Below are 26,837 nucleotides of genomic sequence, written 5' to 3' on the forward strand. Positions count from 1 at the left end.
GGTTGTAAGTTCTAGGAATTAATCCATTTTTTCTAGGTTTGTCCAATTCGTTGACATATAATTGTTCATAGTTGTCTTTTATAATCCTTTGGGTTTCTATGTATTGGTTGTTATGTCCCCTCTTTCATTTATAATATTATTTATTTGAGCCCTCTTTTTTTTCTTAGTAAGTCTAGTTGAAGTTTTCAGTTTTATGTAACTTTTCATAAAACCATTTTGTTACATTCTCTATTTCTGCTCAGATCTTTGTTGTTTCCTTATTTTCTGTTCATATTTGACTCTGGGCTTAGTTTTTTCTTTTTCTAGTTCCTTGAGATGTAAAGTTAGGTTGTTTACTTGAGATCTTTCTTCTTCTCTTAATATACACATTTATTGCTATAAACTTCCCACCTGAACAATTTTTGCTGTATCTCATATGTTTTGGTATGTTGTTTCCATTTTCATTTGCTTGAAGATATTTTTTGATTTCCCTTTTGATTTCTTCTTTGACCCATTAGTTGTTCAGGAGTGAACAACCACATTTTTATGGATTGTCAAGCTTTTCTCTTTTTATTGATTTCTAATTTCATACCATTGTGGTTGGAAAAGGTACTTGGTATGATTTCAATCTTTTTAAAATTGCCAAGTCTTGTTTTGTGGCCTAACATACAATCTATCCTAGAGAATGTGCCATGTGCGCTTAGGAATGTGTCTTCTGCTGCTTTTGGATGGAATACTCTATATATTTCTGCTAGATCCACTTGGTCCAAAATATAGTTCAAGTCCAGTGTTTCTGTATCAATTTTCTGTCTCGATGATCTATCCTTTGCTGAAAACTGGGTATTTAATTTTCCTACCATAATTGTATTGTTGTCTATTTCTCCCTTGTATCTGTTGGTGTATGCTTAATATAGTTAGGAGCACCAATGTTGCATACCTATATATTTATAATTGTTATATCCTCTTGATACATTGACCTCTTTATCATTTTATAATGACCTTCTTTGTCTCTTAATACAGTTTTTGACTTAAAGTCTATTTTGTCTGATGTAAGTGTAGCTACCCCTGCTCTCTTTTGGTTTCCATTTACATCAAATATCTTTTTTCATTCCTTCACTTTGACCCTGAGTGTGTCCTTAAAGTCACAGTGAGTCTCTGGTAGAAAGCATGTAGTTGGGTCTTGTTTTTTTATCCATTCAGTCACTCTATATACTTTGGTTGGACAGTTTAATCCATTTACACTTAAATTAATCATTGGTCAATAAGGACTTATTAATGTCACCTTGTTAATTGTTTTCTGGCTGTTTCATAGTTCTTTTGTTCCTTTCTTCATCTCTTGCTGTTTTCCTTTGTGCATTGAGGATTTTCAGTAGTGGTGTACTTTAATTTCCTGCTTTTTAGTGTGTCTTTACCTATTATAGATTTGGTTTTGTGGCTACCCTTATGCTTACATGAAACTTCTTTTTTTTTTTAATTTTTAAAAAAATATTTATTTGGCTGCACCGGGTCTTTAGTTGGGGCATGCGGTATCTTCATTGCAGGGGACGGGATCTTCACTGCAGCTTGCAGGATCCTTTTAGTTGCGGCATGTGGAATCTTTAGTTGTGGCATGCGGGCTCTTAGCTGCAGCATGGAGGATCTAGTTCCCTGACCAGGGGTCGAACCTGGGTCCCCTGCATTGGTAGCGCGGAAACTTAACCTCTGGACCACCAGGGAAGTCCCTACGTGAAACTTCTTATAGACAGGTTTAAGAGTCTATGTTAAGTGATAACAACTTAATTTCAATTGCATGTAAAAACTCTACCCTTTTATTCCCTCCTCCACATCTTATTATTTTTATGTCACAATTTACATGTTCTTATGCTGTGTATCCATTAACAGATTATTGTAGCTATAGCTATTTTTAATACTTCTGTCCTTTTACCTTTATGCTGGAGTTTAATATTAGCACCCACCATGTTACAGGATTGGAGTATTCTGAATTTGATTATATATTTTTCTAGTGTGTTTTGTATTTTCATATATATTTTCATGTTACTAATTAGCATTCTTTCATTTCAGCTTGAAGAACTCCTTTCCACATTTCTTGTAAGGAAGGTGTAGTTATGGTGAACTCCCTCAGCTTCTGTGTGTCTGAGAGTCTTTATCTTTCCTTAATTTCTGAAGGACGACTTTGCTGGGTAGTGTATTCTTGGCTGGCAGGTTTTTTTCTTTCAGCACTTTGAATGTATCATCCCACTCTTTTGCGGCCTATAATGTTTTTGCTGAGAAAGCAGCTGATAGCTCTATGGGGATTCCCTTGTAAGTCACAAGCTTCTATTCTCTTGCTGCTCTCCAGATTCTCTCTTTGTCTTTGATTTTAGACAGTAGTATTTTAATATATCTTGGGGAAATCATTTGGGGTTGAAATTTTGGGGTGACCAATTAGCTTCATGAACTTGGATGTCTAATTCCCTCCTGTTTTGGGAAGTTCTCAGCCATTATTCCTTAAGTTTTCTTTTTTTTTTTCCCTTGTTCTCTCAGTTTATTTTTCTTTGAATTTATTTATTTATTTATTTAATATATCAGGTTCTTATTACTTATCTATTTTATACATATTAGTGTATATATGCCAATCTCAATCTCCCAATTCAGAAAATATGGAACGCTTCACAAATTCGTGTGTCATCCTTGCGCAGGGGCCATGCTAATCTTGTCTGTTTCATTCCAATTTTAGTATATGTGCTGCCCAAGCGAGCACAAGTAAGTTTTCTTTCCCTTTCTCCTCTCTTTCCCTTCTGGGACTCTAATAATGCATCACTTGTTTCTTTTAAGGATGCCCCATAAGTTCTGTAGGCTTCTTTTCATTCCTTTTCATTTTTTTTCTTTTTGTTCCTCTGACTGGATGATTTCAAATGATCTGTCTTTGAATTATTGATTGATGCTTTCTTCTGCTTATCCAGTCTGCTATTGAACTTCTCTGTTGAATTCTTCAGGTCAGTCATTGTATTTTTCATCTCCAAAATTTTTGTTTAGTTCTTTCTTGTGTTTTCTCTTTGTTGAACTTCTCATTTTCTTTCATATTGTTTTCCTGATTTTCTTAAATTGTTTGTCCGTGTTCTCTTGTAGCTCTCTGAGCATCTCGAGAACAATTATTTTGAATTCTTTATCAGGCATTCATGTATCTTCATTTTCTTGAGGTTACTGGAAGTTTACTGTGTTCCTTCAGTGGTGTCATGGTTCCATGACTCTTTGTGATCTCTCTAGCCTTGTATGTGAAGAAACAGTCCCTTTCAGATGTTATGGACTGACCTTGGTAAGGAAAGACCTCTACAGCATGCTGGAGCATGTTGTGACTCTAGGTCCATACATGTGGGGACATGTGATGGTCCACGTCCAGGGGTTATGATGTCTCATCAGCTTGGGCTGCTAGGGTCCATGACATCAACAACTGCATGGTCCTAGACAAGGGCTGCAAGGGTCTGCGTAGCTGCAGGGCCTGTTAGAGTCCTCATTGGTGCCTACAGTTCCAGTGGCTAGGGACCAGGGCAGGCAGTGGTGGTGGCCAGAGCTGGTGATGTGCAGACACTTGTCTGTGGGGGCTAGGTACAGATGCCTTGTAGTGGCATGGGCCAGGTACAGAGAAGCACATAGTGGTGGTGGCCAGGGTCAGCAGCAAGGTGCCAGGGCCAACTGTGGGTGCGTTAGCAGCTGCACGGGCCCTGGCTCTCAGTGTCCACTCTGTGGCTACAGGGTCTCCCTATGGGCACAGCATAGCTGTGGAGGCCAGCAATAGGAGTTGGCCTGGGGACAGGCAAGTGCATAGGTGGAGGGTCTAGCTGCAGGTGAATCGAGGACAGGCCAGTGTCAGCAGACAGGGCTGGATCCAGGCCCACAAGCCACTGTAGGGCCCCTGGCTATTGGCATTCACTCCTGTGCCTGCAGGATCTCCTCAAGGGTATGCACATAGCAGTGGAGACTAGTGATGGAAGTCAGGCCAAGCGTGTGCAGGTGCACAGCTAGAGGGGCTAGCTAGCCCCAGATGTGCACAGTGTGCGGAGGGGTCCACTGCCAGGGTCTAGGCTGGCATCTTGTATTCATATAGCCACAGAGGCTGGGGCTGGCTGCCAGTATGGATCCTGGCTTTAGGGGTGAGGGAAGTTGAGGATGGATGCTCAGGTGGCTGGCATCTGTGACCAGGAAAACCTTTGGAGGAAGTCTCAATGGTGGACTCTGTAGGGGGTCCATGCTGGCTCTGCTGGGCATTGGTTTCTTCAGTGGCAAAAGCTGCTGGTGTCCTCTGCAGAGCAGGTCACTGGGAACCACGGTCGCTCCACTATGTGGCTAATACTGATAGCCCTGCTTTTCTTACTTGTCCCTAGCTATGTCTATATGTCTCAGCTTTTTCAGTTTCTGGGTGGGGTGAGACCAAAGTGAGCCCCTTGTGCAGTGCCCTAAGCATCTGATAAAGCTCTCACTCTCCCTTTCCCAGCGAGGGGAGCTCTTCAAGCTGGGGAGCTCCCTCCTGGTGCTGAGCAGGGTTCACCTGGGGGATGGGATGATGCAGGCAACATGATTCTGTTCTTCATTTTTTGTGTAGTTATTCTCAGGTGTTTTGTTCTACTGTGTTGCTGAAGTTTCTTAAGTGGACTCTGAACTCCCTCAGAGCCATTTTTGTTTGTGGATAGCTGTCTAATTGTTGGTCTTTGTCAGGGGCTGGAGGGTGGTGTCTCCTACTCTGCCACAATGGTCATGTCACTCAGCATAATCTTTCTTAACAGTAATTTTGCACCGCTTCTAAAAATAAGACACATACTCTAGTATGCTTTAAAAAATATCTTATTACAGATTTAATACAGACTAATTGTAAAAAATTTAAAACTACAGAAAAGTAAAAAGAAGGAAATGAAGCCATCTGCAATCTTAATACTCAAAAATAACTACTGTTAACCAGTCAGTACACTTTTCTTTTAGTCTTTTTTAAATGCTCATATTAAAATATAAATTTTACGTAGTTCATACAGATCTTAATTTTCAAATGAAACAATGTGAATTTTCTGAAGTGGCAAAATATTCTTCACAAACTTTATTTTAAAGACTGCAAACTTATTTATTATATACAGCCATTAAATATTATTTTTTACACACATCTGATTACGTCAATTCCCCATTGCTCTCAGGTTTAAGTACAAACTGGGCATGCCTACGAGACTGTTCTTAAACTTTCCCTTGCCTTGTCTCATGCTTCTTTTTCCTCCTTTATGTTCTAGACCGAGGGTGTACTCACTCAGTTTCCATGTATATATTCTCTCTCACTTCCAGGACTCTGTCCATGCTGATCATTCTAACACATTATTATTCTTTTTCCTCTCCACCACTTAGTTCTACCCACTTCTGCTCCCACTCATGTTTTCTAATTAACACCTACTAATCTCTGATGGAAGGAGAAGGTATAGACAGAAGAAAAGAGGGAAGCCTCTGATCAAGTCCTTGGAACAGAGTAGAGTTCATAAGTAGACCCAGGCATGTATCGTCAACTGATTTTGACTAGAGAGAGAAGGTAATTAAATGAAGAAACGACAGTCTTTTCAACAAACGGTGCTGGAACAGCATGGTATTTTTATAGAAAGGAAGAATTTCAACCTTTACCTCACACCATACATAAAAATTAACTCAAAATAAATCATGGACCAAAATGTAAACATTTAAACTACACAACTTCTAGCTAAAACCAGAATATAATCTTTGAGATTTTGGAGTCAGCAAATAATTCTTAGATAGGACACAAAAGCATGAATCATAAGAGAAATAAATTCGTAAAATGAACTTCATCGAAATTAAAATCTGCTCTCTTGAGCACCGTTTAAAAAATGAAAGACAAGCTGTAAAGTGGGGAAAAAATTTTACAATACATGTAAGTGACCCAGGACTTATCTAGAATATAGAGAACTCTTGTATCTCAGTAATAAGAAAACAGCCCATAAAAAATAAGCAAAAGAGGGACTTCCCTGGTGGCGCAGTGGTTGAGGGTCCGCCTGCCGATGCAGGGGACGCGGGTTCGTGCCCCGGTCCGGGAAGATCCCACATGCCGCGGAGCAGCTGGGCCCGTGAGCCATGGCCGCAGAGCCTGCGCGTCCAGAGCCTGTGCTCCGCAACGGGAGAGGCCGCAACAGGGAGAGGCCCGTGTACCGCAAAAAAAAAAAAGCAAAAGATTTAAACAAACACTTTACAAAAAATATATGCAAATGGCCCATAAGCACATGAGATGTTAAACATCATTAGTCATCAGGGAAATGAAAATTATAACCACAATGAGATATCACAATACATCTATTAGAATGACTAAAAAAAGATGGACAGTGACAAGTGTGGTGAGGTGTGGAGTGACTGGAACTCTGATGATTGGTAAAGAGAATGTAAAATGGTACAACCACTTTGGAAACAGCTTGGCATTTCTCATAAATTTAAAGATCCACTTTATGACCCAGCAGTTCAACCCAAATTATTTATCCAAGTGAAATGAAAATACATGTCCACACAAAGACTGGTACATGAATGTTCATAGCAGTTTTCTTTGTAGAAACCCCAAACTGGAAGCATCCCAAATGTCTATCAACAGGTAGATGGCTTCCATACTGCTCACTAATAAAAACAAATGAACCACTGATATATGAAATAACATAGATAAATCTCAGAAACATGCTGAGCAAAATAAGTCAGAAAAAAAGAAAATATACAATCCCATTAATATAAAACTCTAGGAAAAATTTAAAGTATAAAAACAGAAAGTGTGTCAGTGGTTGTCTAGGATCAGGGTGGTTGTGGGGATTGATTGGAAGGGGCATAAGGGTACCTTTGGGGGTGAGGGACATGTTCTATATCTTAATTGTGGTAGTGGTTGCTACAGAGATGTACATATTTGTCAGAATTCATTAAACTGTACACTTAAGATGTGTACCTTTTATTATCTGTAAATTATACATCAATAAATTTGATTTTTAAAAAGTGTGTCCATTGCTATTGAGAAGTTTGGTTAGTCAAGGACAGAGAAGGGACTATTGCAAATGGCAATATTAAAAGTCATGGGTGACTTAATTAAGAATAGTTTCAATGAAGGGATGAAGAATAAAACCTGACTGAAGCAGGTTGAAGAGAGAATGGTGGTTGAGACAGTGGAAATACAGCTGTACATGATTCTTTCAAGGATTTTTGCTATGAACGGAAGCAGAGAAATTGGGTGGTACTTGAGAGGCATGTGGGAGTCAAGGGAAAGATGGGGGTTATTAAGGCATAAGTGTATGCCGATGGGAATGATCCAGTAAAGAGAGTGAGATTGATGATACAGGAGAAAAAGAAAGTATTGCCGGAGAAAGTTGTTGAGAAGGCGAGAGCATGTGGGATATTAAGCACAAGAGGAGATCCTTACCTTTCATAGGAGCTGGTGTACATTGTCCACTGTAACAGCAGAGAAGGCAGGTTAGGTGGGTACAGATGCATGGAGATTGGTAGATTTGCTGGTGGGAGAGTGAAGGATTACTCATCTGATGGCTGGTTTTTCTTAGTGAATTAAGAATGAGTGGGGTAGAAGGTGGAGGCTTAGGGAGGGAGATTAAGGTGGGAAACAGTCTCTGGAGAGAGAGAGAATTCACTAGAAAATATGGCACGACTGGTTGAGATGACTGCCCACTGGAGAATTTTTGTCATTCATTCAAAGGGAAACCAATGGGCAGAGGTGTGCGGCTTTCACTAGCAGTGCTCAGCTTATGGGCTGCAGGCATGGAGAGCACAGAATCTTGCACTGAACTAAGGTTGACACTTTGCAGGTGATTATGCAGAAAAAGCTGGGCAGAGGTTTTAGTGTGGTTGCAAGGGAGTGGTTATATAATGGACCATAGAATCTAAGGTAGGTAACAAGGGAGTGATGGCAAGAAGGGTGTGATAGATGGAGAAGTGGTCAGATCAATAGCTTGCAGGCTCTGCCGGGATCAGAGAATTGCTAGAATGGGAGTAAATGAGCTGAAAGGCTGAGAGTTGGAGTATGCTCCAGGAGTATGAAGCTTGAAATCAAGCTTTGAGATTGGGTTCAATTCTTTAGATGATGAGGTTACGTAAGGGTATGACAATGGAAATGATGGCTGAGGGGCAGGTGGAAGTCAGAGACCTGACAAGTCCAAGGCATTTGAAATCACCAAGCATGATGACAGGAGTAGAGATAGAAAGGAGGGCAAGTGAGCCAGGACTAGAGGTACAAGTAAATGAGAGTGAGTGACCAAATAGGACTCAGTAGGTGACAACCACCTGGAAGAGGAGCAGTTGTGAAGTCTGATGGCCGGCTTGTCTTTACTCTGAACCACTGAATACTATTTCCCCCTTTATATTGTTTTGAAGGTGGAGAGAAGGAAGGAAAACAAAATAGATTGTATCTATGTTCTTAAAGTGTTGAATTTTCCTCTCTATTTTACTGATTTTAAGTCCACCGTGAATCACCTAATCATACTTTGCTGGATGAGTAAAGTTTGAGAGCTCTCCACTGATGGGATTAAAAGTGTTTGGAAGGATTTTCTTGACGATAACCCGATGCAAACAGCCATTTACAGCACTGTGAATGCAATTGCTACTGAAGGGATTAAATAACAGCTGAACCTTATTAACTATGTTATATGTGGCCCAAAGATCCAACTTTTTAAAAAAATTAATTAATTTATTTTTGGCTGCGTTGGGTCTTCTTTGCTGCACAAGGGCTTTCTCTAGTTGCGGTGAGCAGGGGCTACTCTTCGTTGCGGTGCGCGGGCTTCTCATTGCGGTGGCTTCTCTTGTTGCAGAGCACGGGCTCTAGGTGCGCGGGCTTCAGTAGTTGTGGCTCACGGGCTCCAGAGCGCAGGCTCAGTAGTTGTGGTACATGGGCTTAGTTGCTCCGTGGCGTGTGGGATCTTCCCGGACGAGGGATGGAACCTATGTCCCCTGCATTGGCAGGCGGATTCTCAACCACTGCCCCACCAGGGAAGCCCGATCCAACTATTTTTATTCAGAGTTATGCCAAGACCCCATTTACTGTGTGGGGCAGACACTCATGCCCAGCATCCTCATTTCTCCTTGTGGTGTCACTCAAATTTTAAAAATCTATTATTAATAAATATATTAAAAACAATTACGTACCATGTTGAATACCTACCATGTGCCAGACACTTGGCTAGCTATAATATTAATATCAATATTAACATTAATTGAATCTTATTATGTTCCAGGCATTTATGCTTTGACTGTGTAATCTAATTTACTCTTCACAGTAGCCGGATGAAGGGTTAAAGCTAAGATGAAGAGATTATGGTTCAAAAATTCTTGCCTAAGATCTCATAGTTATTAAAACTGAATGCAAATGGGGTTCAAAAGTCTGAAGTTGACTCTGAGGTTTCTGCATGAACAGTATGTCCTATTTGCTGTACAACGATCCTTACTACATGCAGAGGTGAATGGTCCCCTGAATGGAGGGAGGAGGGAGGTAGACCTCTCAACAAATAGGTACAAGACCACAATGGGTGCTAGGAGGAAGGCTTGAATTACGTAGTAAGTGGTGAGCTCAAGAGCCACGTCAAAGGAAAAATATTCAGCATTTAGCAGATTGACTAGTTGCCTGGCTACAGTAACAGCCTCCTAGGTGGTGGGCTCCTGTCACCAGGCCTTTCCTTCCATACCATTCTGAATATCACTGCTAGAGGTCATCTTCCTAAAACACCTGTGCACTTGCTCAGTTTTTTCCTGTGTCGTATCCAAACATCTGCACTTAGGTTTTAATTCCCATGCTTTTTTTTTTTCCTTTTTTTTCTGGGTGGTGGGAAAACAGGTGATTTTAATTTTCTTTTTTTAAACATCTTCATTGGAGTATAATTGCTTTACCATGTTGTGTTAGTTTCTGCTGTATAACAAAGTGAATCAGCTATATGTATACATATATCCCCATATACAAAAATAAACTCAAAATGGATTAAAGACCTAAATGTAAGGCCAGAAACTATGAAACTCTTAGAGGAAAACATAGGCAGAACACTCGATGACATAAATCACAGCAGGATCCTTTTTTGACCCACCTCCTAGAGAAATGGAAATAAAAACAAAAATAAACAAATGGGAGCTAATGAAAAGCTTTTGCACAGCAAAGGAAACCATAGACAAGAGGAAAAGACAACCCTCAGAATGGGAGAAGATATTTGCAAATGAAGCAACTGACTAAGGATTAATCTCCCATGGTTTTTAATGAAGTTATTTCTAAGAACTCTTAAGAACTCCAGCAGGAGTAAACATGTGTGGGGCTTTCTGTCCCAGACTCCCTCTGTCCCAATTCCTCTGAGTAATTGCCTTCTCTGCTGTGCCCATACCCACCCCTCCCCATGGTCCCCCCTCCATGGCAGGAAACAGGCCACCAGCATTCCTGCATTTGACGAGTATTCCTTTCCTACAGGAGAGGCTGAACTCTTTCTCAGTTTCAGTGCTAAAACCCTAGGTTGGGACTTTTCATTCGAGTTGAAAGAAAACTCTGAAAAAATGAATCACAGCCAACAGCAGGCGGTAAAAGGGTGGGAGGGTGCGGGTACATCCTCCTCTATATCCACAATACAAGGAGCATTGTGTCCAAACATGGAGAGAGAGAAAGCAAGAGAATGCTAGAGCAAGCATGGTTTCTTTGTTAAGTATGTTAACATTTGGGGAATCTGGGAAGAGGCATAAGATGTATCTTCTAAGATATCGGAAAATTCTTTGAACTATTTTTAAACCTTTCTATAAGTCTGAAATTAGTCCAAAACAAATGTTCAGCAAATTTTGTGATATGTGTGGGCTTTTTTTTTTTTTAACCAGAATAAAAATGTAAAATAAAATAAAATACAAGTGGCACCTGGGAGGGGACGGTCAGCTTCAGTTTCCATGGTGCGTGTCACTCCCACTGCCCTGCACTTGATTTTGCACAGGTACCTTGACGACCTAGCCTCGTGAAGGTGTTTCAAGGGATGTGCAGCTAGAATGACCTTACTGGGGAGGATATTGAGCACAGGGTCTAGGGATTTTGATGTTATTTTAGATCAGCAAACAGGTCATTGGTGGTTTTGAACAGTCAAGCAATATTGTTTCGAAAGAGAACTCTATGTGGAGGACAATTTGGAAGCAGAGTGACCTCAGGGAGACTTAACTAAGAACAATGGAAAAGGAAAGGAGAAATGTGAGCTAAATTTTAAAGGAAGAACTGACAGATTTGGCTACTGCTGGTGGTACCATTGATGGAAATGGGGGACACTGGATGTGTCTGGGGATACGTAAACATAGAGAGCTACAGAGCATTATAAATAGTGCCAGAGAAAAAGTAGAGGGACTTCCCTGGCGGTCCAGTGCTTAAGACTCCACGCTTCCACTGCAGGGGGCGTGGGTTCAATCCTTGGTCGGGGCACTAAGATCTCCGCATGCTGTGTGGCGCACCCGAAAAAAAAAACAACAACATAAGAAAAAAACAAATAAATCTAACCTGAGCAAAAAAAAAAAAAAAAAAAGGAGAATCACCTTATGAAAAAAAGGCATGGATAAAATCATAAGGTGGGTAAATATTTACGTAATGGGGGGTATTTCTAAATATGACATCAAACAGAGAAAGCTTGGACTATAAAATTTAAAAAATATATTTATTTATTTATTTGGCTGCGCTGGGTCTTAGTTGCAGTATGTGGGATCTCTTAGTTGCAGCATGCAGAATCTAGTTCCCTGACCAGGGATCGAACCTGGGCCCCCTGCATTGGAAGCATGGAGTTTTAACCACTGGACCATCAGGAAAGTCCCGAACTATAAAATTTTAAATTGTATAGATTTTTTAAACCCCCCACACACAAATTAAAAAGTAAATGAATGACCTGAGAATAAACTTTGCAATGTACATTTATATATCTATTTAAGATATATTCTCAATATCAGTAAAGCCATAGTAAAAGACAAACTCCCAATTATGAAATTGGTTAAAGGCAGCCAATTTACAAAAGAAAACACACATATGGCTGAAGGAAGGAAGGGAGGGAGGGAGGGAGAAAAGAAAGTAGTTCAGTCATTAACAGTCAGATAATTAAATTAGAAAAGCTACTGTGTTCCACCCATCAAATTGCAAAGGTTCAAAAATGATAGTAAGCTGGGGAGTTTGGGGAGTTATGCGAAGAAACAGGCAGTAACATACGTGATTGGTGGGAGCAGAAGTTTTTCTGGAAGAAATGTACATACCTATTGTCCAGCACTTTCCTTTCTAGAAATTAATCCAGAGTAAGTAATCATAAGTGTATACAGTAACTTATCTACAAGAATATTCATTAAAAGTGTTTAATATAATAAAATTTATTGCAAATGAAGCAACTGACAAAGGATTAATCTCCAAAATTCACAAACAGCTCATGCAACTCAATATCAAAAACCAAACAGCCCAATCCAAAAATGGGAAGAAGATCTAAATAGACATTTCTCCAAAGAAGATATACAGATTGCCAACAAACACATGAAAGAATGCTCAACATCATTAATCATTAGAGAAATGCAAATCAAAACTACAATGAGGTATCATCTCACACCAGTCAGAATGGCCATCATCAAAAAATCTACAAACAATAAATGCTGGAGAGGGTGTGGAGAAAAGGGAACGCTCTTGCACTGTTGATGGGAATGTAAACTGATACAGCCACTATGGAGGACAGTATGGAAATTCCTTAAAAAACTACAAATAGAACTACCATACAACCCAGCAATCCCACTACTGGGCATACACCCTGAGAAAATCATAATTCAAAAAGAGTCATGTACCACAATGTTCATTGCAGCTCTATTTACAATAGCCAGGACATGGAAGCAACCTAAGTGTCCACCAACAGATGAATGGATAAAGAAGATGTGGCACATATATACAATGGAATATTACTCAGCCATAAAAAGAAATGAAATTGAGTTATTTGTAGTGAGGTGGATGGACTAGAGTCTGTCATAAAGAGTGAAGTAAGTCAGAAAGGGAAAAACAAATACTGTATGCTAACACATATATATGGAATCTAAAAAAAAAAAAAGGTCACAAAGAACCTAGGGGCAAGATGGGAATAAAGACGCAGACCTACTAGAGAATGGACTTGAGGATACTGGGAGGGGGAAGGGTAAGCTGGGACAAAGTAAGAGAGTAGCATGGACATACATACACTACCAAACGTAAAATAGATAGCTAGTGGGAAGTAGCCGCATAGCACAGGGAGATCAGCTCGGTGCTTTGTGACCACCTAGAGGGGTGGGATAGGGAGGGTGGGAGGGAGGGAGACGCAAGAAGGAAGAGATATGGGGACATATGTGTAGGTATAACTGATTCACTTTGTTATAAAGCAGAAGCTAACACACCATTGTAAAGCAATTATACTCCAATAAAGATGTTTAAAAAAATAAATAAAATAAAATAAAATAATAAAATTTAAAACAACCTAAATGTATAAATTAGGGGATTGCTTAGATAAATTATGGTAATAAAATGCTCAGTAGCCATTATAAATGTTATTATAGATGTATATCATAAGGATGAAGAGTTATTCAGTAAAAAGAAAAAGAGAAGAACAAAAATCATGTATATTGTAATATCATTCTTGTTAAAAAATTCAAAGATAAAAATCTGGAAGTACCTGTATCAAAATAATATTAATAAAATTGTTTGTGAAGGCCAGGTATGGAAATTATTTCTTTCCCTCATGTTTTCTTACTGTATTTTCTAATGTTTGTACAAATAGTTTTATTACTTTTATAATCTTTTTAATTATACTTTTTTAGTTTAGCAATCTTAGATTTATAGGAAAGTTGAAAAGATAATAGATCCCTACATCCTTTGCCCAGTTTCATCTATTGTTGTTGCTTTATTGAGATATATTTCACACACCGTACAAGTCACCTATTTAAAGTATACAATTCAGTAGTTCTTAATATATTCACAGAGTTGTACAATCATCACCATACTCAATTTTAGAACATTTTCATCACTTCAAAATTAAATCTTATACCCATTGGCAGTCCCCATTTTCCCTCAGCGTAGACAACCAACACTCTACTTTTTGTCTCTATAGATTTGACTATTCTGAACATTTCACATTAAAGGAGTTATACAGTATGTAGCCTTTTGTGACTGATGATGTTTTCAAGGTATGTCCATGTTGCAGCATGTTTAAGTACTTCATTCCTTTTGATTTCTGCATAATATTCCATTGTAGGGAGATACCATATTTTATTTTTCTATTCATCAGTGGAAGGACACTTGGGTTGTTTCCACTTTTTGGCTATTATGAATAATACTGCTATGAACATTAGTGTACACGTTTTTGTGTGGACATGTGCTTTCAATTCTTTTGGATGTATACCTAGGAGCAGAATTGCCGGGTCATATGGTAACTCTATGTTTAATGTTTTGAGGAACTGCCAGAATGTTTTCCAAAGGCACTACACCATTTTACATCCCCACAGCAGTGTATGAGGTTTCCAATTTCTTAATATCCTTGGCAATACTTGTTATATTGTCTTTGTTATTCTAGCCATCTTAGTGGAAAAGTGAAATGTTATCTCATCGTGGTCTGAATTTGCATTTTCCTAAGTACTCACGATGCTGAGCATCTTTTCAGGTCCTTATTGGTCATTCGTATGTCTTCTTTGGAGAAATACCTATTCAGATAATTTGCCCATTTTTAATTCAGATTATTTGGGTTTTTTCTTGTTGAGTTATTAGGGTTCATTATATATTCTAGACACAAGTCTTTTATCAGATATATGATTTGTAAATACCTTCTCCTATTCTGTGGGTTGTCTTTTCACTTTTTTGATGGTGCCCTTTCAGCAAAAAAGTTTTTAATTTTGATTAAGTCAAATTTATCTATTTTTTGCTTTTGGTGTCTTATCTACGGAGCCATTGCCTAACCCAAAGGAATAATTATCTAAGAGTTTACTCAAGAAATGTAACTGTTAGCCTTTACATTTAGGTCTATGACTCATTTTGAATTAATCTTTGTGTATAGTATGAGAGAGGGGTTCAAATTCATTCTTTTGCATGTGGATATCCAGTTGTCCCAGCACCATTTGTTGAAAAGACTATTCTTTCCCCATTGACTTGTCTTGATCCCCTTGTCAAAAATCAATAAACTATGAATGTATGGGTTTATTTCTGGACTCTCAACTCTATCCCATTGATTTAAATAGGCATATGCCAGTACCACACAGTCTTAGTTACTGTAACTTTGTATTAAGTTTTAAAGTTGAAGAGTGTGAATCATTCTAGTTTGTTATTTTTTTTTCAAGATTCTTTTGGCTATCTAGGTCCCTTGTATATTCTTATGTACTTTAGGGTCAGCTTCCCAATTTCTGGGGGAAAAAAGGTAGGTGGAATTTTGATAAGGATTGCATTTTGACTCTGTGAATCAATTTAGAGAGTCCTTCCATCTGTAATGGGTTGAATGGTGGCCCCTAAAGGATAGGTTACGTCCTAAACTCTGGAACCTGTGAATGTGGATTTTTCTGGAAAGTGACTCTTTATAGATGTAATTAAGTTAAGGGCTTCAAAATAAGATCATCTTAGATTTACAGCTAAATCCAATGACAGTTGTTCTTATAAAAGTAGAGGGAGATTTTAAGACTCAAGACACGCAGGGGAGAAGACCATGTGAAGATGGAAGCAGAGGTTGGAGTCATATAACCAACCCCAAACCAAAAAATGCCTGGAGCCACCAGAAGCTGGAAGAGGCAAGGAAAGATTCAGAGGGAGGATATCCTTGAGGACACCTTGAGTTCAGACTTCTGACCTCCACAGCTGTGGGAGAGAATAGATTTCTATTGTTTTAGGCTACCCACTTTGTGGTAATTTGTTACAGTAGCTGTAAGAAACTAATACATAATCAAACAGCATTAAATCTTCCAACCCATGAATATGGTATATGTTTCCACTTATTTAGGCCTTCTTTAATTTCTTTCAATGATGTTTTACAGTTTTCAATATACCCATCTTTCCGTTCTTCTGTTAAATTTATTCCTAAGGATTTTGTTCTTATCGATGCTATTATAAATAGACTTTAAATTTTTAAATTCTTGGATTGTATAGAAATACAGTTGTTTCTTGTGTCTGCAACTTTGTTGAACCTGATTATTAGCTCTGATAGGTTTTTTGCATGTGTGGATTTCTTGAGGTTTTATAAAAATAACACCATGACATCTGCAAATAGAAATACTTTTGCTTCTTCCTTTCTTAGCTAGACGCCTTCCTTTTTTTCTTGCCATTTTGTCCTGGCTTGAACCTCCAGTACAATGTTAAATGGAAGTGGTGAGAGCATGTGCACAGCATTATGCAACTACGTGGCCCTCTAGATTCCCAGGAATATGTCAGATAATTGCAAAGCCCCACATAAATATCTTATTCCTCAACTTTTTATTTTATCCCCAGTTTTTTTGTTATCCTGTTGTGTTTTGAATGAACACCAGCTCCTTTTTGCTACCTTCAGTGGTTGCCAGGCTGCTGGTTTTAACTGTGATTGTGGGCTGTTGGTTTTCAGGGTTATCATAGAGTGAGAAAGGGATGGAAATAGGGCAAGTTAAATGGCACAAGGCTCATTGTTCTTATCAAGATTCAGCCTTTTTTCTTGAAAAAATTTTCCCTGATTGTTTATAGCCTTTGATTAATTTCCAGAGTTCCGAAAAGTTGATCATGACAATTTTCGCCAGTGTTCCCATTTCTTTTATAGAGTAGAGAATTTTTGGAGGTCATTTTCATTAATATCACCCTTATAGTCTTCTTAAGCTTAGATTTTAAAACTGAAAATATATTGTCAAATGTGTTTTAAGTACTGAGAAAGAGGTCTGTATACAAAGAATGTTGATGTAGATCTTCCAATAGCCAAATATCTTATTGTGCAATGAGATGTTGAAGAAAAGGCAGTGAGAGTATGATGAGTATGATTTGCATCCTGATTATGTAAGTGATCTATATGGCTAGGTGCTGTGTGTAAATACCAGCTTGAGGAGAGGTTTATTCATGTATTAAATCTAGAAATAAATAATCCATGTTCCTCAAGATTTATTAATAAAACATCGGGAATGTTATTAGGAATTAAGGTGGCCTGGATGGCTATGTTAAAGATGACTGAGGAATATTTTGCTCTGGAAAATTCAGCTCCCAGCTCCCCTAAGCATTTGAAGCCCGTCTCTCACTTCTTAATTTTTGCCTTTTCTTCTTTTCCAACAAATGACTCTGCAACTTATACAACCAAATCTCCCAAACATTTTTGTCTCTTTGCAAGACTATGAGCTTTCAGTCATTTTAGAATCTTAAAAAGGTGTACTAGGTCACAGCATCCTCTGGCTGGTAGATAATTAAAATCAGCACATAACTGCAACGTATACCCTCTAAAGCAACGGTCAGTTCTCAGCCTTTCTGCTGCCATCACACGCTTGATAAATGATTCTCTTATGTGGAAAACACTCTCAAGGGCACATTCGTATTTGGACAAACATCTCCCAAATTTGGAAGTCATGCACTGTGGTAATTTGTAATCATCAGAAGAGTTAACAGTTAACAGGTAGCTCTTTGTGATCTATTGCGGGAGATAAACTTGGGCTGTGCGGCAGGACATTCTTAGCATTCTTGCTATGATGCCACTCCCTTGTCTCCCAGAATTCATATATATATACATCTATACAGATATATGTATATATGAATATAAACACACACACATACATAAAGTAAATCTTTTGGAAATTTCAGCACTTTAACTAAAACACTTTAACATATTGCTTTTGGTTCAGAGTCTGTGCAGCCAGATTGTGTAGGATAGAATCTGACTTCACTGTGTGCTAGCTGTGTGATGCTCTGGCAAGGTACTTGACCTCTGTCCTTCAGCATCCTCAACTATCAAGTGGACATACTAGTGCCTATGTCATAAGGCCATTGTGAAGACACCTGAGATCACGTATGTAAAGAACCAATTCTGCTTCTCGTAGTGGACACTCTTGTTTGGAACAGATCACTGTGACTCACCTTGCACTTGATTGCTTGAAAGGATTAAGAGTTACTTAATAAAACTACTTGAGTTTGGTTGAATAAGTTTTCACACCCATTCAGGACACTGTGTCAGTAATCTTGAAACCTTTTTGGTTTCAGAGACTGAATCCTTTATTCACATGAAATCATATGGAGAACCCCAATGTGGGAAACAGAAACAGATGCTCTATTTGTAGTGGAGGGCGGGAGGTCTGCAGTCCCATCTATTCTGTCTGCTGGGGCACTTGTAGAGTTGTAAGGAATTCTAGGGATCCAAGGTAGACAGTTTGAAAGCCTGTAGTCTGTTTGGTTACGCTCCTGCAATATCAACATTCTCTTTCTTGGCAACCTGTGAGCATGTAAAATTAAGTCTAATCTCCAGCCTAGCTTGTTATGTCTTGGGCAAAATCCACATGTAGGCTTGCATTATTCAAGGCTGTGAGCTCAATTAGCAATTTCATCCATGTATGTGTTTAGGAAATTATCTGCCTTGGGAGTGCAGTACACCATTTGGAAAGTAAAACCTTATAGGGTAGTGGCTTTCAGACTTTAAAAAACATTAGTATCACCTGGAGGGCTTGTTAAACCACAGATTTCTGGGCCCTACCACCAGTTTCTGATTTGGTAGGTCTGGGATGGGATTTGAAAATGTGCTTTTCTTTTTTATTTTTTTTAAACAATTTTATTGAGATATAATTCATGTACCATATTATGAATCCACTTAAAGTGTACAATTCAGTGGTTTTTAGTATATTCACAGAGTTGTGCAACCATCACCACAATCGATTTTAGAATCAATTTTCATCACCCCAAAAAGAAACCCTGTACCCTTTAGCAGTCACTTTCAGTTTCCTCCCAACCCCAGCCCTAGGCAACCACCAATTTGCTTTCTGTTTCTAGAGATTTGCCTATTGGGGACATTTCATATAATATGTGGTCTCTTTTTAAAAAAAATTATTTTATTAAAGTATAGTTGATTTACAATGTTGTGTTCATTTCTACTGTACAGCAAAGTGATTCAGTTATATATATATATGTATATGTATATATTCTTTTTCATATTCTTGTCCATTATGGTTTATCACAGGATAGTTCCCTGTGCTATACAGTAGGACCTTGTTGTTTATCCATTCTATATATAACAGTTTGCATCTGTTAATCCCAAACTCCCAATGCAATGCTCTCCCACCCCCTTCCCCCTTGTCAACCACCAGTCTATTCTCTATGTCCCTGATCCTGTTTCTGTTTCATTTGTATCATATCTTAGATTCCACATATAAGTGATATCATATGATATTTGTCTTTTTCTTTCTGACTTACTTCACTTAGTACGATAATCTCTAGCTCCATGTCCACCCATGTTGCTGCAAATGGCATTATTTCATTCTTTTTCATGGCTGAGTAGTATTCCATTTTATATATATATATATATATATATATATATATATATATATATATGACACATCTTCTTTATCCATTCATCTGTTGATAGACATTTAGGTTGCTTCCATGTCTTGGCTATTGTCAATAGTGCTGCAATGAACATTGAGGTGCATATATCTTTTTGAATTATAGTTTTCTCTGAATATATGCCCAGGAGTGGGACTGCTGGATCAGAACGTCCATACTGTTCTCCATAGCGGCTGCACCAACTTACATTCCTACCAACAGTGTAGGAGGGTTCCCTTGAAAATATGCATCCTTAACAAGTTCTGGGTGATGCTGTTGCTGCTGGTCTGGGACCACTTCGAAAACCATTATTATTAAAGATGAGAGTAAGTGGAGTGGTTGGTTAGTCCATAACACCAGGGACTTATTTTTGATAAAACAATCTATATTAATCTGCAATCTTGTGAAAGTTTGAGATTTAATTTAACAGTTATTTATTGAATTCCTACTATGGGCCAAAAAACACTGTGCTAAATACTGAGAGTAAAATAGACTAACTATACTGTATCTTCTTGAGAAGGATTGTATTTTAGTGTGGGGCAGACTAGTAAATGGGCAATTACAATATGGTGTGCTAAGTATGAGGTGCTAGGGAACGTTCTACGTGGGCACCTACCACATCTTTGGGCTCAAAGACTTTCTCAAGAAGATGATACCTACTCTTAAAATAAAAAAGCATACTCTCACTTAGAAGACAACCTAAGGAATATTTGGTAGGTTTTAGGTTGTATTTGCTGGTGGTTAACTTTTATATATCAAAATAATCTTGTCATTGAGTCTAAAATTCAGTTCTTTTTATATTTACTATTCCAAGAGCTAAGACAAGTTTCTGGCAAGGGATGGAAGCATGACCCTTTGTACAAGCAAATGTGGAAAGGGGAATTATTGTTTTCTATGTTTGAGCAGCAGGAACAGTAATAAGAGAAGTTCCTGTAAGCGGTTTTCATTTCTCTTTCTTTTAAAGTGTAATTAGAATGACTGGTCTATCGTGTAGGTTATAATATTTGCTGGTAAACAACTTATTGATAAGTTTCTTCTGAAACACTTGATAGGAGTGATTAAAATGCATGAGACTGGGCTTCCCTGGTGGCACAGTGGTTGAGAGTCCGCCTGCCGATGCAGGGGACACGGGTTCGGGCCTCAGTCCGGGAAGATCCCCCATGCCGCGGAGAGGCTGGGCCCGTGAGCCGTGGCCGCTGAGCCTGTGCGTCCGGAGCCTGTGCTCCGCAACGGGAGAGGCCACAACAGTGAGAGGCCCGCGTACCGCAAAAAAAAAAAAAAAAAAAAAAAAAAAAAAAATATATATATATATATATATATATATATATATATCAAAAAATTTGATCAATCTAAAGTAGTTCTTAGAAAGAAATTTATAACCTTAAATGCTTATGTTAGAAAAAAAGAATTATACAAAATTACTTAGCTAATTCTACATTTTGAGGAGTTAAAAAAATAGCAAAGTTAGCTCAAAGAAAGAATGTAATAAAAACAAAGGCAGAAACTAATAAAATAGAACACATAAATACAAGTAGGAAAGATGAACAAAACCAAAGATTGATTGTTTGAAACACAAATTGACAAATCTTTGCCAAGATTGATTAAGAGAAAAGGCCCAAAAGATCAATGTCAGGAATGAAGAAAAGGGGAGAGGGGATTACTGGAGATGTTACAGACATTAAAAAGATGACATTAAAAAGACATTAAATAGATATAATCAACTTAATGCCAATAACATTTAAAATTTAAATAGAATGGAAACTCCCTAGAAAAATATAACTGCTAAGACTCAGTTTTATTAAAAATATTAATATTTTATTTATTTTTAATTTATAATGATTATAATAATTAATATTAAAATTTTATTAAAAATAAAACTGACTCAAAGAAATAGAGAACCACAGTAGTTGGGGATTAAGGGAATTGAGTCAGTGGTTAAATATTTTTCCACAAAGAAAACTCTAGGGCTATGTGGGTCCTATAAAACATCAAAAGAGAAAGCAATTCCAGTCTTCCAAAAACAATTGCAAAGAATTTTTAAAAATAAGAAATATTCTGGAACGAATTATATGACTATAGCATAATTTTGGTATAAAATTCCAATGAGGACAGCATAAGAAAATAAAAACTATAGGCCAATATAAACTAATTATTAGCAATCCAACAATGCTCCAAAGGTTGATATTTCACAAGCAAGTTGTATTTCTCCTAGGAATGCAAGGTTGGCACCATATTAGAAACTTAATTAAGCAGTTCACCACGTTCATAAGTTAAAGGAGAAAAATCATGTGATGAACTCTATAGATGCTGGGAAAGCATTTGAGAAAATTCAGCATCCAGTCATAGTGAAAACTATTAACAAAGTAAAAATATAAGGGAACTTTCATAAACTTATAAGCGCATTCACAAAATGTTTGAAAGCAAAGATAATACTTAGTGGAGACACATTGAAAATTTTCATTTGTGATCAGGAATAAGACAGAAGCGGCTGCCGTCACTCATATTAAAGAGCATCCCTGATATCCTACCCACACAGCAACAAAAGAAAAACAGTAAAATGTAAGAGCATCCCTGATATCCTACCCACACAGTAAACAAAAGAAAAGAAGTAAAATGTGTAAGAATGGCAATGGGAAAAACAGAATTATTATTTTCAGATTATATGCTGTATATATGGAACACACAAAGACTCTACAGATAAAATATCACAGTTATTTAGGGAGCTTGTAGAAATTGCTAGAAGGAAACTCAATATATATAAGGCAATTGTGTTTCAACACATCAGCAGCAGTTAGATAATGCGTTCAGAAACAAATACCATTTATGTAACAACAATAACCAAATACCTAGGAATTTTTAAAAAGAAATATGAAAACTTGAGAAGAAAACAATTGCAAATATTTGGAAAATTATTAAAAATCTAAATAAATAGAGAATCACAAGTAGGAAATCTCAATGTTATAAAGATGTCAGTTCTCAAATGGATTTTTGGATTCAGTGCAATTCCGGTCAAAACCCCAACAGGCTTTTTTGTGTTGTTTTACTTTGGGAAATTTATAACTTTTGTTTATGTGAATTTATATGGAAGAGCACATTATATATGCTGAAATTTATATAGAAGAGTAAATGCCTAAGAATAGCCAAGTCATTCTTTTTTGTTTGTTTTTTTAACATCTTTATTGGAGTATAATTGCTTTACAATGGTGTATTATTTTCTGCTTTATAACAAATTGAATCAGCTATACATATACATATATCCCCATATCTCCTCCCTTTTGCATCTCCCTCCCACCCTCCCTATCCCACCCGTCTAAGTGGTCACAAAGCACCGAGCCGATCTCCCTGTGCTATGTGGCTGCTTCCCACTATCTGTTTTACATTTGGTAGTATATATAAGTCCATGCCACTCTCTCACTTCGTCTCAGCTTACCCTTCCCCCTCCCTATGTCCTCAAGTCCATTCTCAACGTCTGTGTGTTTATTCCTGTCCTGCCCTTAGGTTCTTCATAACCATTTTTTTTTTTAGATTCCATATATATGTGTTAGCATATGGTATTTGTTTTTCTCTTTCTGACTTACTTTACTCTGTATGACAGACTCTAGGTCCATCCACCTCACTACAAATAACTCAGTTTCGTTTCTTTTTATGGCTCAGTAATATTCCATTGTATATATGTGCCATATCTTCTTTATCCATTCATCTGTCGATGGACACTTAGGTTGCTTCCAGGTCCCAGTTATTGTAAATAGAGCTGCAATGAACATTGTGGTACATGACTCTTTTTGAATTATGGTTTTCTCAGGGTATATGCCCAGGAGTGGGAATGCTGGGTTGAATGGTAGTTCTATTTTTAGTTTTTTAAGGAACCTCCATATTGTTCTCCATAATGGCTGTATCAATTTACCTTCCCACCAAGAGTGCAAGAGGGTTCCCTTTTCTCCACACCCTCTCCAACATTTATTGTTTATAGATTTTTTGATGATGGCCATTCTGACTGGTGTGAGGTGATACCTCATTGTAGTTTTGATTTGCATTTCTCTAATGATTAGTGATGTTGAGCGTCCTTTCATTTGTTTGTTGGCAATCTGTATATCTTCTTTGGAGAAATGTCTATTTAGGTCTTCTGCCCATTTTTGGACTGGGTTGTTTGTTTTTTTGATATTGAGCTGCATGAGCTGTTTGTAAATTTTGGAGATTAATCCTTTGTCAGTTGCTTCATTTGCAAATATTTTCTCCCATTCTGAGGGTTGTCTTTTCATCTTGTTTATGGTTTCCTTTGCTGTGAAAAAGCTTTTACGTTTCATTAGGTCCCATTTATTTATTTTGGGTTTTATTTCCATTTCTTTAGGAGGTGGGTCAAAAAGGATCTTGCTGTGATTTATGTCATGGAGTGTTCTGCCTATTTTTTCCTCTAAGAGTTTTATGGTGTCTGGGCTTACATTTAGGTCTTTAATCCATTTTGAGTTTATTTTTGTGTATGGTGTTAGGGAGTGTGCTAATTTCATTCTTTTACATGTAGCTGTCCTGTTTTCCCAGCACCACTTATTGAAGAGGCTATCTTTTCTCCATTGTATATTCTTGCCTCCTTTATCAAAAATAAGGTGACCAGGGCTTCCCTGGTGGCACAGTGGTTGAGAGTCCGCTGGCCAGTGCAGGGGACATTGGTTTGTGCCCCAGTCCAGGAAGATCCCACATGCCGCGGAGCGGCTAGGCCCATGAGCCATGGCCGCTGGGCCTGTGCATCCAGAGGCTGTGCTCCGCAAAGGGAGAGGCCACAACAGTGAGAGGGCTGCGTACTGCAAAAAAAATAAATAAATAATAAGGTGACCATTTGTGCATGGTTTTAGCTCTGGGCTTTCTATCCTGTTCCATTGACCTATATTTCTATATTTGTGCCAGTACCATACTGTCTTGATTACTGTAGCTTTGTAGTATAGTCTGAAGTCAGGAAGCCTGATTCCTCCAGCTCTGCTTTCTTTCTCAAGATTGCTTTGGCTATTCAGGGTGTTCTGTGTTTCCATACAAATTGTGACATTTTTTGTTCTAGTTCTGTGAAAAGTGCCATTGGTAATTGATAGGGATTGCACTGAATCTGTAGATTGCTTTGGGTAGTATAGTCATTTTCACAATGTTGATTCTTCCAATCCAAGAACATGGCGTATCTCCATCTGTTTGTATCATCTTTAATTTCTTTCATCAGTGTCTTATAGTTTTCTGCATACAGGTCTTTTGTCTCCTTAGGTAGGTTTATTCCTAGATATTCTGTTCTTTTTGCTGCAATGGTAAATGGGAGTATTTCCTTAATCTCTCTTTCAGATTCTTCATCATTAATGTATAGGAATGCAAGAGATTTCTGTGCATTAATTTTGTATCCTGCTACTTTACCAAATTCACTGATTAGCTCTAGTAGTTTTCTGGTATCATCTTTAGGATTCTCTATGTAAAGTATCATGTCATCTGCAAACAGTGACAGCTTTACTTCTTCTCTTCTGATTTGGATTCTTTTATTTCTTTTTCTTCTTTGATTGCTGTGGCTAAAACTTCCAAAACTGTGTTGAATAATAGTGGTGAGAGTGAGCAGCCTTGTCTTGTTCCTTATCTTAGTGGAAATGGTTGCAGTTTTTCAACATTGAGGACGATGTTGGCTGTGTGTTTGTCATATATGGCCATTATTATGTTGAGCTAAGTTCCCTCTCTGCCTACTTTTGGGAGGGTTTTTATCATAAATGGGTGTTGAATTTTATCAAAAGCTTTTTCTGCATCTATTGACATGATTTTATGGTTTTTCTCCTTCAATTTGTTAGTATGGTGTATCACATTGAATGATTTGCGTATATTGAAGAATCCTTGCATTCCTGGGATAAACCCCACTTGATCATGGTGTACGATCCTTTATTGTGCTATTGGATTCTGTTTGCTAGTATTTTGTTGAGGATTTTTGCATCTATGTTCATCAGTGATATTGGCCTGTAGTTTGCTTTTTTTGTGACATCTTTGTCTGGTTTTGGAATCAGGGTGATGGTGGCCTCGTAGAATGAGTTTAGGAGTGTTCTTCTCTCTGCTACATTTTGTAAGAGTTTGAGAAGGATAGGTGTTAGCTCTTCTCTAAATGTTTGATAGAATTTGCCTGTGAAGCCATCTGGTCCTGGGATTTGGTTTGTTGGAAGATTTTTAATCACAGTCTCAATTTCAGTGCTTGTGATTGGTCTGTTTATATTTTCTATTTCTTCCTGGTTCAGTCTTGGATGGTTGTGCTTTTCTAAGAATTTGTCCATTTGTTCCAGGTTGTCCATTTTATTGGCATAGAGTTGCTTGTAGTAACCTCTCATGATCTTTTGTATTTTTGCAGTGTCAATTGTTACTTCTCCTTTTTCATTTCTAATTCTATTGATTTGAGTCTTCTCCCTTTTATTCTTGATGAGTCTGGCTAATGGTTTATCAGTTTTGTTTATCTTCTCAAAGAACCAGCTTTTAGTTTTATTGATCTTTGCTATTGTTTCCTTCATTTCTTTTTCATTTATTTCTGATCTGATCTTTATGATTTCTTTCCGTCTGCTAACTTTGGGGTTTTTTTTATTCTTTTTTCTCTAATTGCTTTAGGTGTAAGGTTAGGTTGTTTATTGGAGATTTTTCTTGTTTCTTAGGGTAGGATTGTATTGCTATAAACTTCCTTCTTAGAACTGCTTTTGCTGCATCCCATAGGTATTGGGTTGTCCTCTTTTCACTGTCATTTGTTTCTAGATATTTTTTTATTTCCTCTTTGATTTCTTCAGTGATCTCTTGGTTATTAAGTAGTGTATTGTTTAGCCTCCATGTGTTTGTATTTTTTACAGTTTTTTTTTTACTGTAATTGATATCTAGTCTCATAGCATTGTGGTCAGAGAAGATACTTGATACGATTTCAATTCTCTCAAATTTACCAAGGCTTGATTTGTGACCCAAGATATGATCTATCCTGGAGAATGTTCCATGAGCACTTGAGAAGAAAGTGTCTTCTGTTGTTTTTGGATGGAATGTCCTATAAATATCAATTAAGTCCCTGTTGTTTAATGTATCATTTAAAGCTTGTGTTTCCTTATTTATTTTCATTTTGGATGATTTGTCCATTGGTGAAAGGGGGGTGTTAAAGTCCCCTAATATGATTGTGTTACTGTGGATTTCCCCTATTATGGCTGTTAGCATTTGCCTTTTGTATTGAGGTGCTTCTATACTGGATGCATAAATATTTACATTTGTTATATCTTCTTCTTGGATTGGTCCATTGATCATTATGTAGTGTCCTTCTTTGTCTCTTGTAATAGTCTTTATTTTAAAGTCTGTTTTGTCTGATATGAGAATTGCTACTCCAACTTTCTTTTGATTTCCACTTGCATGCAATATC

The 26,837-nt window shown here is 37.7% G+C and overlaps 1 long non-coding RNA gene and 1 other non-coding gene across 2 annotated transcripts in view; one reads left to right on the forward strand and one right to left on the reverse strand.

Moving 5' to 3' along the window:
- Nucleotides 1-26,837, forward strand: part of LOC132429457 (uncharacterized) — a 95,376-nt gene that overhangs the window by 38,775 nt on the left and 29,764 nt on the right. The window lies entirely within an intron of this gene.
- Nucleotides 2,613-2,719, reverse strand: LOC132430410 (U6 spliceosomal RNA). The gene has a single exon (XR_009520501.1). It is a non-coding gene; the product is annotated as a U6 spliceosomal RNA (small nuclear RNA).

This window comes from Delphinus delphis, chromosome 8, assembly GCF_949987515.2.
Source record: "Delphinus delphis chromosome 8, mDelDel1.2, whole genome shotgun sequence".
Classification (NCBI taxonomy): domain Eukaryota; kingdom Metazoa; phylum Chordata; class Mammalia; order Artiodactyla; family Delphinidae; genus Delphinus; species Delphinus delphis.